Consider the following 4,399-nt stretch of genomic DNA (forward strand, 5'->3'; position numbering starts at 1 on the left):
ACGGCAGAGAGTTTGTCTGGATCCATTTGTAGTCCCTGGCCAGAGACCAAGTATCCTAGGAAAGGAAGAGATTGACATTCAAACAGACATTTCTCCATTTTGGCATAAAGTTGATTGTCACGAAGTCTCTGAAGAACCATGCGGACATGCTGGCGGTGTTCTTCTAAGTTGGCAGAAAAAATCAGGATATCGTCCAGATATACAACAACACAGGAATATAAGAGATCACGAAAAATTTCATTAACAAAGTCTTGGAAGACGGCAGGGGCGTTGCACAGGCCAAAGGGCATGACCAGATACTCAAAGTGTCCATCTCTAGTGTTAAATGCCGTTTTCCATTCATCCCCCTCTCTGATGCGGATGAGATTATAGGCACCTCTTAAGTCCAGTTTGGTAAAGATGTGAGCACCTTGGAGGCGATCAAAGAGTTCAGAGATGAGAGGTAGGGGGTAGCGGTTTTTTACAGTGATTTTATTAAGACCGCGGTAGTCAATGCAAGGACGTAGGGAGCCATCTTTTTTGGACACAAAGAAAAATCCGGCTCCGGCAGGAGAGGAGGATTTGCGGATAAAGCCCTTCTTTAAATTTTCCTGGATATACTCAGACATAGCAAGAGTCTCTGGGACAGAGAGAGGATAAATTCTGCCCCGGGGTGGAGTAGTGCCCGGGAGGAGGTCAATAGGACAGTCATAAGGCCTGTGAGGAGGTAAAGTCTCAGCTTGTTTTTTGCAAAAAACATCCGCAAAGTCCATATAGGCCTTAGGGAGACCGGTTACAGGGGGAACCACAGGGTCACGGCAGGGAGTACTGGGAACCGGTTTAAGGCAGTCCTTGGAACAAGAGGGACCCCAACTCTTGATCTCCCCAGTGGACCAATCCAGGGTTGGGGAATGGTGTTGAAGCCAGGGTAGTCCAAGGAGAATTTCGGAAGTGCAATTGGAGAGGACCAAAAACTCAATTTTTTCGTGGTGAGGTCCAATGCACATTAGGAGGGGTTCCGTGCGGTAACGCACGGCACAGTCCAATCTTTCATTGTTAACGCAATTGATGTAGAGAGGTCTGGCGAGACTGGTCACTGGGATGTTGAACCTGTTAATGAGAGAGGCCAAAATAAAGTTTCCTGCAGATCCGGAGTCCAAGAAGGCCTTAGTGGAGAAGGAGAAGGTAGAGGCAGATATCCGCACAGGCACAGTAAGACGTGGAGAAGCGGAGTTGACTTCAAGGACTGTTTCACCTTTGTGCGGAGTCAGCGTACGTCTTTCCAGGCGGGGAGGACGGATAGGACAATCCTTCAGGAAGTGTTCGGTACTGGCACAGTACAGGCAGAGATTCTCCATGCGGCGTCGTGTCCTCTCTTGTGGTGTCAGGCGAGACCGGTCAACTTGCATAGCCTCCACAGCGGGAGGCCCAGGAACGGATTGCAGAGGACCAGAGGAGAGAGGAGCCGGGGAGAAAAAACGCCTCGTGCGAACAAAGTCCATATCCTGGCGGAGCTCCTGACGCCTTTCGGAAAAACGCATGTCAATGCGAGTGGCAAGATGAATGAGTTCATGTAGATTAGCAGGGATTTCTCGTGCGGCCAGAACATCTTTAATATTGCTGGATAGGCCTTTTTTAAAGGTCGCGCAGAGGGTCTCATTATTCCAGGATAGTTCTGAAGCAAGAGTACGGAATTGTACGGCGTACTCGCCAACGGAAGAATTACCCTGGACCAGGTTCAACAGGGCAGTCTCAGCAGAAGAGGCTCGGGCAGGTTCCTCAAAGACACTACGAAATTCCGAGAAGAAGGAGTGTACAGAGGCAGTGACAGGGTCATTGCGGTCCCAGAGCGGTGTGGCCCATGACAGAGCTTTTCCAGACAGAAGGCTGACTACGAAAGCCACCTTAGACCTTTCAGTAGGAAACTGGTCCGACATCATCTCCAAGTGCAGGGAACATTGTGAAAGAAAGCCACGGCAACACTTAGAGTCCCCATCAAATTTATCCGGCAAGGATAGTCGTAGGCCTGAGGCGGCCACTCGCTGCGGAGGAGGTGCAGGAGCTGGCGGAGGAGATGATTGCTGAAGCTGTGGTAGTAGCTGCTGTAGCATCACGGTCAGTTGAGACAGCTGGTGGCCTTGTTGCGCTATCTGTTGTGAGTGCTGGGCGACCACCGTAGTGAGGTCAGCGACATCTGGCAGAGGTACTTCAGCGGGATCCATGGCCGGATCTACTGTCACGATGCCGGCTGGCAGGAGGTGGATCCTCTGTGCCAGAGAGGGATTGGCGTGGACCGTGCTAGTGGACCGGTTCTAAGTCACTACTGGTTTTCACCAGAGCCCGCCGCAAAGCGGGATGGTCTTGCTGCGGCGGTAGTGACCAGGTCGTATCCACTAGCAACGGCTCAACCTCTCTGGCTGCTGAAGATAGGCGCGGTACAAGGGAGAAGACAGAAGCAAGGTCGGACGTAGCAGAAGGTCGGGGCAGGCAGCAAGGATCGTAGTCAGGGGCAACGGCAGGAGGTCTGGAACACAGGCTAGGAATACACAATGGAACGCTTTCACTGGCACAATGGCAACAAGATCCGGCGAGGGAGTGCAGGGGAAGTGAGGTATAAATAGGGAGTGCACAGGTGAACACACTAATTGGAACCACTGCGCCAATCAGCGGCGCAGTGGCCCTTTAAATCGCAGAGACCCGGCGCGCGCGCGCCCTAGGGAGCGGGGCCGCGCGCGCCGGGACAGGACAGACGGAGAGCGAGTCAGGTACGGGAGCCGGGGTGCGCATCGCGAGCGGGCGCCACCCGCATCGCGAATCGCATCCCGGCTGGAGACGGTATCGCAGCGCACCGGGTCAGTGGAGCTGACCGGAGCGCTGCGGTAGCGAGAGTGAAGCGAGCGCTCCGGGGAGGAGCGGGGACCCGGAGCGCTCGGCGTAACAACACCTAATCATATTCCCCACAGAGAGTTGTGATTGGCTGGAACCATCTGGCCAATCACAGCTCTCTGCGGGAAATATGAATTGGTGTATATATGCGACATTGCAGGGGACCATAGAAGAGCGGTCACCCGCATCTATACATTATACAGGAGGATCGCAACGGACCTGGGGCGATCTGTCAATTAGTACAGGTACTACTACTCACATCATGGAACAGTGTGTTCCATGCTGGGAGTAGTAATACCACCTAAAAAAAATTGGAAAAAAAGTGGGGAAAAAAAACACACTACATTTTTTTTATTAAACAGAGATCAATTAATAAAAATGTATAAAATTAATAAAAATAAAAAATAATAAAATTGTTGTTATAAAAAAGATACATTTCGTTAAATACCATTTTTTTCCATCACTACTCCATCACTTTTTTGGATCACTAAGTCCAAAAAAGAATAAAAACCACCGGCAAAAACGTCAAAGTTAAAACCAACATGTCGTTTTTCTTAGCGTTTTTGCTCTCACATAGACTCTCCCATCGCTTCTCTGCCTTTTGGCTAAGATCAAGTGTAATATCTGTTCATATCAGTTTTCATGCCGATGGGCAGTAATGCCGGTGTGGGGCTGGTGGGGATGGGATCTGCATGGAGGGGGCAGGTGTACCGGGGCTTTCCAGGGCTGGTTCTGAGAAATCAGCTTGACGGCTGCCCTGATGTGACCTGTTTCCTCCGGATCTTGCCATGAGGCTCAGAGGGTCTAGAGCCGAGGTACTTTAGTGCCTCGGGGAGTGGTGACCCCGAGCTGCCGAAACTCACTGGGAGAATAGAATCACTGAGTGGAAGCATGGGCACCATAATCTCTTCACCTTGTGGCACTCACCTCTTGATTCTCGGCCTTCGGAGTGCTAATGGCCTTTGAATTTCCATACCCTAGAAGTGGTGCCCCTCCCTAAGAAGCATACTTATCACTTTTGTTAAGTATTTATGGCCACGTTAATAAGACTTAATAACTACAGAGAGTAGAGCAAGCCCTCTGGGAATGGAGGGTTGGACTGTAGAATTACTCCTTTTTTTCTAGATACTTCTAGAGAAATACTGTCCAACAGAGGTAGTAGCAGAGGGATCCAGAATTTACGCTTTTTTTTATTACTGTCAGCCAACACTTGGTAAAAGACAAAAGTATAATTAAGCATTATAAACAAAAAGTACAGTCAAAACAGTGCCTAACCAGGTTATGTTTTGTAAAGCCATACAAAACACCTGTAGCAGAACACTGCCCAGGTACCCTCGCTAGCTGTACGCAGACTGTATAACAGATTACAGAGCAGCTAGGTCTTTGTGGAGTTGATCTTTCTTTTTCTTCTATTGCTATGAAGACTTCTTCCAACCATGACTTGCCAATGCAAAATCTGCTACCAGAAAAACATGTTAAAGAGTACCTGTCATCAAACTATATTTTTTAAACCAACTCAGATTATATTCCTTAA

The 4,399-nt window shown here is 49.5% G+C and overlaps 1 pseudogene; it reads left to right on the forward strand.

Annotated features, from left to right (window-relative positions):
• Positions 1-3,450: 3,450 nt before the first annotated feature.
• LOC130359931 (U2 spliceosomal RNA) lies at positions 3,451-3,558 on the forward strand (annotated as a pseudogene).
• Positions 3,559-4,399: the final 841 nt, after the last annotated feature.

The sequence above is a fragment of the Hyla sarda genome, chromosome 2 (genome assembly GCF_029499605.1).
Source record: "Hyla sarda isolate aHylSar1 chromosome 2, aHylSar1.hap1, whole genome shotgun sequence".
In the NCBI taxonomy this organism is placed as follows: domain Eukaryota; kingdom Metazoa; phylum Chordata; class Amphibia; order Anura; family Hylidae; genus Hyla; species Hyla sarda.